Source organism: Ictalurus furcatus, unplaced genomic scaffold (assembly GCF_023375685.1).
Source record: "Ictalurus furcatus strain D&B unplaced genomic scaffold, Billie_1.0 ctg5, whole genome shotgun sequence".
Classification (NCBI taxonomy): Eukaryota; Metazoa; Chordata; class Actinopteri; order Siluriformes; family Ictaluridae; genus Ictalurus; species Ictalurus furcatus.
The window spans coordinates 95,507-107,660 of NW_026521048.1; the positions used below are offsets into that span (position 1 = coordinate 95,507).

Below are 12,154 nucleotides of genomic sequence, written 5' to 3' on the forward strand. Positions count from 1 at the left end.
AATGAAATTCCAGGACTTTCAAGCACTTTTCAAATATTGTGTATGCTTTTGTTTTCATGGACTATACAAGAGATGTCATTCAAACATATTCTTTATTTCTTCTTTTTAAATTCCAAAAAATATTATTATTAATAATAATAATAATAAAAACTGCCAATTTTAATATAGCTCCTTTTCCCAGCCGTGATGGACTAAATTTGTATTTCCCAGGCACTGATTCATCTTCACTATAATGTTAAAATACTCCAATTGAGTGACAGGAGCACTGTGTCCACACGTTTCTAGATGATGTCATGCGCTAATTAGCATATTCATTACATCATTACATCGTACTTTCATTCTGCCTAAAGTCAGCCCTTTACAGCCAAATTCCCAATAAAGCTGTTTTCATTTACGTATTTTTTCTGTTTCTGTTGTCAGACAACAGGATGAATATGAAATAGTGACTGAACCACGGCCCAATAAGAGACTACATGTTCACCAGCAGTCACTTTCAAACCTTTTCCAAGCTGCTGATCTACACTGCTAAAATTCTGATTTTATAACCATGACGTCATCTGACTAAACCACCACACACATAAGTTAAAGACAACGGGTGCACTGTGATTTCGTGCTATATTTCCATGTAAAATAATCTCTCAGAGAGAAAGTTAGAAGTGAATGAACGTGCTGCTCCTCTCTGCCCCTCACTGAACAGAGTAGCTGCAGAGAGAGGCGTGTCTCCGGGGGGAAAGCAGGACCTCACACTCACCGGGCAGTACTGGCCATTCTCTTCTACAGAAAGTAGCTAAGGTTTGTCTAAAAAGTCACTAGATATGACGCTAGGTGCTTTTTTGAAAACGTTGGAGGAGGGTCTGCAGCGGGGAGTCCTATTTTGAGTGAAAGGATTGTATTCATGTTCTATAGAAAATAAACCCTTTAAAGTTATTTAGTGATTTTGTATTTATTGACTTTTTATCATTCAAGCACGTTTTAAGCCTTCATCTCTGTAATCTTCTTCCCTATTTGTGGATATTGTTGTATATAAAATATACATGAAATAAACACGAGGGAGACCTAGTATTAGTAATATGTAATCTTATTGAGAATTCACCGGTCTGGTGCACTGTATGAACGGATGTTTACCTAAGACACAACACACAGCAAACCATACATGTATTTGATTAGTGCGGCAGGCCTCAGAGCGTAGGTGGACGGCCAACTAAGAGACACACACACACACACACAGGCCTATGCCACCACGCACACACACACAGAAGGAAAACAGAACATTATAAGAATAATAAAAGGAGTATTAAGATATTATAAGGATAATATAATGATATTATGACATAGGGAGTACAGTAAACCACTTGCAAGCAGTATAACCATATATATATATATATATATATATATATATATATATATATATATATATATATATATAACAGAAATGTAGAGCAAATATGAAAAGAAATTATAAACCAGAAATACAGAAGAATGTGAAAGAAACTTACTCATAATATACTTGGAGGTGGGGAAGAGTCTTGTCTCACGAGAAAAAGTCAGGAGTAATACAGACGAAGGCCTTAATTTTTAAGAGAGAACCAAGAGGGGCCATTTATAAGGGTAGTTGAGTCACGTTGCACACGCGAGATAACTGTGAGACCAAGGTCTCTCCGAAATGTTGTGTCTCGTACCTCTTTCAAACCTAATGGTGTTTGGAAAAGGCTCTTTTCAAAACATACTGGTAATTTTGATGAGCCCTTTCTAAAACAGAATGGTAATTTTGATAAGCTCTTTCTAAAACACATTCGTGTCTGGGTCATCCTGACCCTAAGAAAACTGTATAAATAGAAGAGCTTCAGCTCTGGTTTTTTAGATAACTTCTGAGAATTCTCATCGGTGTGGATCTCGTGTGGTGGAACGGAACCAATAAATCTGGAACCTTGCTTCTTCTCCCTCACGGCTGTTGTCTTATTTTTCTATCTCCAACTGGGTTTGCAGATGTGAGTATTTGCTTCTATGTTGAATTTTTAAGTGTCTTCAGGTAATAGGCTAAATTTGAGCCAGCAATATTCTCGAGTGAAATAGATGAGGCCACCTAGGGAACACATGAAGTTATGTAGGAGCAGTGATGAGAATGAAATGACTAATGAGATTAGAAAGACATTAATAATGTTACTATTAGCAGTAAATTTGTGTACTTTATTATGATAACTATACTGCTATGTACATGATATAATGTTAATGTGTTAATATGTTTTAAATGTGTTTGTGTGCTGTCCTTATACCGTGTCCAGGTCAGTCTCCCCGGCGCGCGCACAGACATATATAGTCAAATCGGAGCAGCGAGCCATAAGATCTGTTATGACGTCACGTTCAGAGTTCTATAAGTTTCCTGATGGTATGCTTGACGGTTGTTCCCTTTATGACGCCGCGAATGTCGAGGTTTTTAAACGTTGTGGTATCAGAGCTGGCCTCTGTATTCATTTGAGCAGGGTAGTATTTAATCATTGGTCTATCTAACCTTTTCATGTGGTTAGTTTCTTTGTTTGTTCATCTGTCGTGTTTAAGAATGGACACTGAAATAATATATCCAGATATCTGTACAGCTGCTGTGTGACAATGTAAACTTAAAAAACCCAACATTTCCATGTCTAGAGAAGAGGGTGCGTTCTTTAAAAATTAAATCATAATGATGATGCTGTTAAACAGTTCAGAAGCTCCGTGTATTGTCCTTGATACGTGAAAACTAGACAATGCACAGTAATAACGCTGATGAGCTGCGTCAGTGTAAAATAGCCCAAACCTGCCTTCTGTTTCAGGCGGCGTTGTGTTGGATGGAGCTTGACTGCCCTCGTGTGTCCAAACTCGGGAACGGCAGTTTCCCAGAAGGGGTATTCTGTTCCAAGTTTGTGGTAGTTAGCCAAGAAATATTACATGATTACTATTACTCTCTCTCCCCTTTTTTAAACCCGTTCACGATAATTATTGTATACATTACCTTTATTTTTGTAATCTTCTTCCCTATTTGTGGATATTCTCGAGTGAAATAGATGAGGCCACGTAGGGAACACATGAAGTTACCTAGGAGCAGAGTCTAAAATATCTTTTTGAGGGACCTCAAACTATTATCATTTGCTATACTATTGATCATTACGTTAAGTACATCTTATTCGTAAAAAGTACTTAATGAAGATAATATACTTTATATTTTTTTATGTAACCATTCAAGTATTTGTTGAAATGCTTTTGTTACTGATAAATACATGTACATTTAAATTGATTTTGTTCTGTCTGTGATTTTGTACATCTGGATGTTCAACTGGTCTCAGATCAAGCATCCTCCTCTGTACTGACTCCACTATCCCCAGCTTCATCCCATTCATCAGATTCCACAATTGTCCTGGAGTCCACAAGAAAGAGGAGGAACCCAACAGGGTTAATGGACCAGAATGAAGCAAGACAGGTAAGCTTTGAATAAATGCATTTAAAATCCTCAATTACGTAATTGTTTATTATTGATACTTATCTGTAGAAGTGTTTTGTAAATGTATTCTCGGCATAAAGGAAAGGCATTAAAAATCCTCTTAAATTTCCATGAGCATGTCATAACAATGTAAGATGTTTTGGCAGAAAGTTGATTGTGTTCTGAGGGCCAATCCAAAGGGTGAGGAAATCTTCAAGGAGTATGAAAAGACCAAAACACTAACAGATGGTGAACGTCCTGGTTGCAGACATGTTAGAGCTACATGGGTAAGAATTGGAGGTCACTTCCCTCCCTTTGTCATCACAACAGATTCATGTGGCGCAGCTAAAGAATGCTATTCTGTGTTGCTATAAAAGGGGAATTTATCCTTTAACTTCTTGCAAAACATACACGCTTGCAAAGTAAATTGATTTATTTGAAAGGATGATTCCATCGTCAAGACGAATTATGCACTGGGAATTGTGACACTTTTTCCATACCTCCAAGATCCTTTCTCCAAACATGGATATGTAAGTTCTGTCTGAAAACCCAAACCAGTGTGTTTTTATATTTTCTTCCCTTTTATAGTTTTAAAGTTAAAATGATCTTGTTTTAGATGAGTGTTTATAGGTTGCTCAGCTTTGTATTTTCCACTTGTTTTTGTAGTGTTATATAGTCATTGTGTGAACTTACTGTGTTGAGTAATTCATTCTTGAAGCCAAGCACGAGATGCCTCTCTTTGGGTCTTTTCTTAAACAGGAACACTACTATGATCCTGAGGGTAATAGTGGCTTCATTGCATGGAGGATCAAGACAGTTCAACGTAACACCTGTGCTGGCTCCCGGTGTCATTCCAAGACTGTTCTTCAGGATGGTCCAAAAACCAGACGAGAATCTCTGTTATTCTGTCAACAGCAATTTGGTGAGGAGTGCAGGGAGGCGATATCTACGATACGATATTCCACTGATGAATCTGTGGTCAAAGAGAAGATGAGCGACTTTCCAGTATCGGCAGAAGGTGGTCGGTGAGGATGCACCATCTTCAGTCCTGGATTTGTTCCCTCGTTTCCTTGATGTACCTGGATTGGTAAGAAAATCTTTAGCTTTGGAAATAGTTTTGAAAAGGAAATTTTCTCTGTAGTTATTAAATGAGTTCACTGGTACAGTAGAGAAAGGAGTTGTTCAATGATCACCGTAACACCAACAGGCCGGTCCAAACTGAGAAATTCAACGTTCTAATCTTTTATATCCCAAATGTATGCATAAATAACACAGCAGATCTTAATTTTTAGTATTTGACCTTTTATCCATTTATGTCCGTTATGTTTAAACCTGTATAAACCTTGTTTATAGATCGACCAGGATTTCTCCATGATGTTTGGTGACGAAGTGTCTCAGAAGTTCCTGGCAAAGTGGTCAATATTCTTCAAGCCAAAAATCATTGCAGACTGCAAGACTCTTAAGAATATGGGCGAGCTGCTGTCAGGAACTGAACCTGAATCTGAGGACTACAATGGTCAGTATAAACTGTTTTGTATTTTAAAAATGTTCCAGTCTTTAAAAAAATAATTAAAGAGAGATCATTTAATTATTTTGTGATGTCTTTACGATGGGACAGCGATATGTCCTCAATCCTTTTGCAGCTGCATCTGCTCCCTCTAACCTCAAGAGGCCAGAAAAAAAATATCCAAGATCAGTTCAGCTCAAGCAACCAGCCATCTTGTGAGATATCTTAAGGTATGCAAAAGTTACTATTTAAACATCAGATCTTAATTTTAGGAACTCTTGAGGTGTAGATTATTTTGGGATTCTGAGACCTGCATCTCATTTTGCTTACTCCACCTGCAAACAAGATGTGACGGTGCTAGTGATAATGTAAAAAAAACATGCAGTTTTATTTTCATATTTATTTTATGTCCCTTTGCTGACCTTCAGGAAGGAGCCAGTGTGACTACCTTCATTGAGAGTGCTGACACAAGACAACCATTCCTCCTCTGCATCAGTGAGCGAAAGAAGGATATCCCAAAGTTCTACGTTATTATCGACCAAAAGGCGATCCCATGTAAGGCACACACATCAGTGGCAGCTTTTGATGAACTGTTCAAAGTTCACTATGTCTTCAGTTTCTCATATGATGAAGCTCTTTGTAATTTCTACACATTTATCCAAACCACTATCTATAACATCGATGTCGGAAGAGCAAAGGAGAGCCCGCGTGTTAAAGATCTTCGAGCATGATTGCTGCAGTGAGATTAACAGCCTTGAAGATGTTCACATGTTTTGTATGTAAAGCACACCTCAGAACTTGTTTGGTTCTTTGTCAACATTTAAAATTTCAACATGGTTTATATCTTAGCAAAAAGTTACATTTAAAATGTGGAGAGCCAGGTCGCCCGTTATCATTTTGTACTTATAGTGGCTTCCGAAAACACCTCAGCAAGGTACATAGTCACACTATGGATCAAGAGATTGATACTAATCAGGATCTTTCCACTCAGGGAGAATATGAGGCGGAATGTTCAAATGATCGCCCAAATTCTGTTGCCACTTTACATACTTCACAAAGTTCTGTTGTTACAACTCAGCTATCTTCAGTGTGTGGATCAATTGTTGCTCATTTGCAAGCATCAGGTCTTTCTGAAAGTGCTGTCCAAACAATTGTTTGTTCAATGGAAGAAGTTGTTAATGATGTTAAAATCCAAGCATGAGATGCAGTTCTTAAAACTGATACTCCTGAAAGTACAAGTTCAGACACTTGTAGAAGAACTGAACACTGTTTTGATCAATTAAGTAATCCTTTTTCAGCATTAAACACTGAGTCAAGGAGACATAAATATTATGATGAGAAATGGGAAATAGTTGAACCTAAAGAATGTGTTCTTGGGGTGAGAATGGATTTGCGCAGAGATAGAACTACAGGCAGGTTCCCGTAACGGACAAGTGCATGTATGTACCCATTCTGGGTACACTGAAATCAATATTCAAAAACAGTCCAGTTAGAGAGAGTTTTTTACAGGACAAACAGAGTGGAATTGGAGTTAACAAAGACATTAATGATGGGTCGTATTTCCAAAACCATGCACTGTTCTCGCAGCAAAAGCACGCTTTACAGATTCTACTCTATTACAACGATTTTGAAACTGCTAACCCTCTAGGTTCCAAGAGGGGGATCCACAAACTTGGTTGTATCTATTTTACTCTAAAAAAAAAAAATCTTCCACCCAAGTGTAACTCTGTACTAATTAATGTACATCTTGCAGCTCTATTCTACATGGAAGATCTTAAGACATATGGTTTTGATGTGATACCAAAGCCCCTTATTGATGACCTGAAAATCTTAGAAACCGAAGGCATACAGCTTCCTTGTTTTGAACAACCTTTGTTTGGCTCAGTAATTCAAGTAACAGGAGATAATTTGGCTTTAAATGGCTTACTGGCATTTGTGGAATATTTCAGTGCAACTAATTTCCATAGGTTCTGTTTAATTAGTAAGGAAGAAGTTCAATCTATATTTACTGAAGATCATTCTGGGTTAATTTTCCATTCCAAAGAGGTTCATACTGAACATTGTAAGGCACTAAATGAAAATCCTGAACTGCGGTCAATATATGGTGTCAAAAAGTCATGTGTGCATAATTCATTACAGTATTTCCATTGTACTGATAACTATGCTGTTGTCATCATTCATGATCTGCTAGAGGGTGTGGTACAGTATGAACTTAAACTGTTTTTTGAGTACCTTGTTAAACAGGACTATGTCTCTTTGAACACATTGTCAAATAGGATACAGAGCTTTAATTATGGTTACACAGACTGTAAAAACAAACCAAGTGGGTTAAAAATGGATGATAAGGGCAAACACCTGGGTTTGAATGCCATACAGTTATGGTGTCTTCTGCACAACACTCCACTGATATTTGGTGGTCATTGAAAGGAATAACAATCACTGGAACTTTCTCCTGCTTTCGATACAGATTGTCAATATAGTGTTCTCCTACACCATAACTGATGGGATGATATGTTACTTAAAACATCTGATCTGTGATCACCATACTCTATTCAAAGAATTGTTTCCTGACAAGAGGTCGATTCCCAAGCACCACTTGATGATGCACTATCTGAGATGCATAAAAAAAATTGGCCCTCTTATCCATATGTGGTGAATGCGATTTGAAGCTAAGCACCATATTTTCAAAAGATGTGGCAAAAATTTCAAGAATCTCATTAAATCATTAGTAAAGCAACATCGTCAATTGATATTTAACTGTGAAAATGATTGTTTTAGAAGGTTTTAATTGTTTTTAATTTGGCCCTACATCAAAAACCATCTGTAACTTGCAAGGTGGGGAAGAACTCAGTCAGACATTATATTTAGAAGCCTGTTTGAGTGTTACAAGTACAAAGTGGGTCAGACATTATGGTACTGAGTATCAGGTTGGTTTGTTCATATGCACTGGATGTACCTATGATCTCCCTGTGTTCAAAAAGGTCTGTGAGATAATAATATATGAAGAGTGTTTTTACATTACAGGAAATTATGAAAGCACTATGTTCTATGATGACCACTTCAATGCATACTCTATGGAAGATAACCAAATGGATGAGTTTTCTGTCATCTCTGTGAACGAACTGACACATTTTTGACCAGCCATTTGACCAGCAGTGGCCATTTGACCAGCAGTGCTCTAATGAGATTAATCAAAGAGAGTACATAGTGCCCAATTGTTATATTTAGAAAGACTTGACATGAGGGGTCAGTAATGTTAACGCCCTTGAAAAAATAAAACCATTATAAAGCAATCAACTTGTTTTTTTTTCTTTATTTGCCTTTTAGATTTGTAATCATTTAAATGTAATTTTAATTGTGCAGTAGCATATTAACACTTTATAGTGTTAGAGGCAACTCATTTAATAGTATGCAATTACCACTATGAGATTTAATGAATTACTCCTATGAGAATTAATTTCTAACACTACCCACTGGTGTTGAGAAACTAACACTTGAGTAGTGTTCAGTTGCAACTATACAAAGAGTTGATGTGAACTCTATTAAAGTGTTAAAATCCCAATGTGGAGTGTGGACCCCTCCAGACACTTTAAAAGTGTTTACATTAAATCCAATAGAGTTGATTTCTTTCTGTGGATTTTGCTGTGTATGTAAATTAATATGTTCCGTAGGTGGCCTCATCTATTTCACTCGAGAAGATCCAGAACTAGGGAAGAAGATTACAGTGTTAATATTATATTAGAAAAGAATGTGTGTACTTTATGATGTTGATGAATATACTGCTATGTACATGATAAAATGTGAATGTATTATTATTGTTTAAACTATGTTGGCGTGCGCACACACACAGACAGACAGACAAATATAGTGAAATCAGAGCAGCCAGCCATAAGATCCGTTATGACATCACGGTCAGAGTTCTAGAACTAACCTGATGGTATGTTTGACGGTTGTTCTCTTTATGACGCCGGGAATCTCGAGGTTTTTAAACGCTGTGGTGTCTGAGCAGGCCTATATTCATTTGAACGGAGTTATATTTAAATCTTTGGTCTATCTAACCTTTTCCTTTTGTTTGTTTATCTAACATGTTTAAGAATGGACATTGAACTAATGTCTCCAGATACATGTACAGCTGTTTTGTGACAATGTAAATTTGTACATGGAAAGGTTTTTTTTTTTTATGTCAAGTGATGAAGGTATGTTCTTTAAAAACGAGATGATGACGATGATGATAATAATAATAATAATAATAATAATAATAATAATAATAAGCTACTGTTAAATAGTTCAGAAGCTCCGTGTATCGTCCTTGATATGTGAAAATGATACAATTTATAGTAATAACGCTAATGAGCTGTGTCTGTGTACACTAGCCCAAATCTACCTTCTGTTTCAGGCGGCGTTGTGTGTTGCGCTGGATGGAGCTTGACTGCCCTCGTGTGTCCAACCTCGGGAACGGCAATTTCCCAGAAGCGGTTTTCTGGGTAAGAACTTTGACACAATATTACTCTCTCTCTCGCTCTCGCTCTCTCTTCCTTTTAATCCGGTCCCGTTCATGATAATTGTTGTAATTTAACAATGGTATACATTACCTTTATCTTTGTACCGTTCTTGTACCGTGTGGATATTCCCGAGCGAAATAGATGAGGCCACGTAGGGAACACATGCAGTTGCACAGGCGCAGTGATGAGAATGAACATGAATGTTGGTGCTCATGAGCAAATCTGGCAGTTTCATGATGAACCCGCTACACTTGAATTTGAGATACTGACCGTAAACAAAAATAGACTTCTAAACACCGCCCTTAAAAGCTTAATAACAGAATACGGCAATTTTTGGGAAATTGCCGTTCCCAAGTTTGGCCACACGAGGGCAGTCATGTTCCATCCAGCACAACACACGACGCCGCCTAAAACAGAAGGTAGGTTGTACTACTACTTCTAATAATGACCTCAATCGAAGTAATTAAATAGACAATGAAAGGTGTTGTCTATATAGCTGACCTCATTTTTCTACACTGTGAGTTAAAGGCACACAACTATCAGAATCCCAGTTCATAATTGTGTTTGATTGGCCAAGGAGATTAAAGTGTGCGGGGAATCCGACTCTTTTTGAGCTTATTGGACATTACACATTGCTGTAATTATCTCATTGGCATTAATTCATTGATCATAGTTTATTTGACGAATGCAACTGCTGCGACATATTTTGCCAATCTTAAACTCAGCTGTCATTCTGGAGGAGCAGTTTTGGTTGATGCATGACATTTAGGTTCAAACACAGTGCGTACATTGACTGTAACACAGATAGCGAAAATGAAAATGGGAAAAGAGAAGGCCAGTGATTAGACAGTGTGAAGGCTGACTTTGTTTTCCTACTTGTGTGTGATGTTTGTTATGTTAGTTTCTCTTGCACAACTGTCAAAGTGCATATGCTTTCTTTGTGAATGACACTTTTTAAGAATGAGATGAGGGTTTGAGACAATGTAGCTAATTTCGACCTTCGAGAGTCCATTACATCATGCATTTGCGAGAGCTGATAAAGCAAGGCCTGAGAGTTGTGTTTGCATTCCTTTCTGTGGTGCTTGTAAGTTAGTGAAGTACTTGTGTGGTAGAATGTGGACTGGCTTCAAAGTGAACACAGACATTGGTGCTGATCCGCTGAATGCTGGGCCTACTAATAAAGGCTTGTGCTGCTATGTGCGACCTGTAGTTGCAGTGGACGTAGGACTGTAGTATATACGGGCCTTGAGTCCAAGGACGTGCTCAAAAGGAACGTCTTGTGTTTGAAACAGTAATGTCAATGTTGTACAAACACAGACAGCTTTTTCTAACCTCCTTATGCTGATGAGTGTTTTGGCTGTATGCTTTACTATGTATGTTTTACCCAAAGTTCCTGACTATTGTGTTGTACTACTACTACTACTACTACTACTACTGCTACTAATGGAACCAAAACATTAGTACCGATAATACTAATAATGTTTTGTATCTGTGTGTGTTTTTAGAGAGAGAGAGAGAGAGAGAGAGAGAATGGGGAAGAAGAAGACGTTATCAGGTGAAAAGCAGTGCCTAGTGTTTGTTTTCGAAAAAGAGAACTACTGTGTGACCGTTGGCGTTAGGCCCGCCTCCTCGCCTGTTCTCAACTAGGTCCTGTCGAGTGTGGATAAATAGGTGGGCGCTGCGCGAGAAATTCTATTGAGCAGCTTGACTACGAGAGCAGCATCATGTCTGGCAGAGGCAAGGGTGGTAATTAATACTCTCTTTTTGCAAGTGGTACCCTCGTTAGTAATTTGAAACTAAAGACTTTAACGACAACAACATCAACAACAAAAACACCTTTAACGAGGTGATAATTATCGCCACCCGGGGTTCGGTATGTCACCCCGTGTGGCCTCCTCGCCGTCGGCGGGGAGGCACTGGGTCAGACTACGTTACAGTGGAGAAGGAGAAGCTCCAGACAGGTCTGAAGTCGGAGTAAACCTTTTAAGTAGTCAATGGATATCGACTACAGATGTATACTCTTTTATTGCAATGCCTAACAGAAAAGAGTATGAAATATGTTTTACCAAAGAACAGGCACTTCAAACATTTTCTCAAATTTTTAATAATAATACAGGAAGTGAATTCTGGAAAAACTGGGAGATGACTACATCAGCTCCCCAAGACATAAAGAGCATTGTAGTAAAGTTTTGGACTGGGAGAATCGCTGACTCGGATGTAGAACAATACCTCTTAAGGTTTGGTGAGATACTGAACCCTGTTGACAAGCCGCTGGACCAGTTCGGGATATGGTATGGAGTCAGGAGATATAAAATAAAACTTAAGAAAAACCCCGACGGAAGTATATTCCAGATACCAAATTCCATTTCCATGGGACCATACAATGGAACGATTACATATCCCGGCCAAACAAAACGATGTTTTATATGTAACGATTCCGACCATCAGGCAAAGGACTGTGAGAAAACAAAGTGCTGGAAATGCGGAAGCTTTGGCCACAAAGGAAAGAGTTGTAGAAATACACAAGTATGTAATTTATGTAATGAAACCGGGCATATATATTTTCAATGCCCAAATTCTTACAGCTATAAACTAAGAATGCCGAAAAATCAAAAAGACATTGACCAGAATGTAACACAAAGCGCACATAACACAGAAACCAAAACAAACGATAAAGCGGATAACAACTGGGAA

The 12,154-nt window shown here is 38.0% G+C and overlaps 1 long non-coding RNA gene across 1 annotated transcript; it reads right to left on the reverse strand.

Annotated features, from left to right (window-relative positions):
* Positions 1-850: 850 nt before the first annotated feature.
* On the reverse strand, positions 851-9,406 carry LOC128604631 (uncharacterized). Its single transcript, XR_008385222.1, has 3 exons — positions 9,343-9,406; positions 1,497-4,530; positions 851-1,230 (listed from the first exon to the last, which is right to left on the reverse strand). It is a non-coding gene; the product is annotated as an uncharacterized LOC128604631 (long non-coding RNA).
* Positions 9,407-12,154: the final 2,748 nt, after the last annotated feature.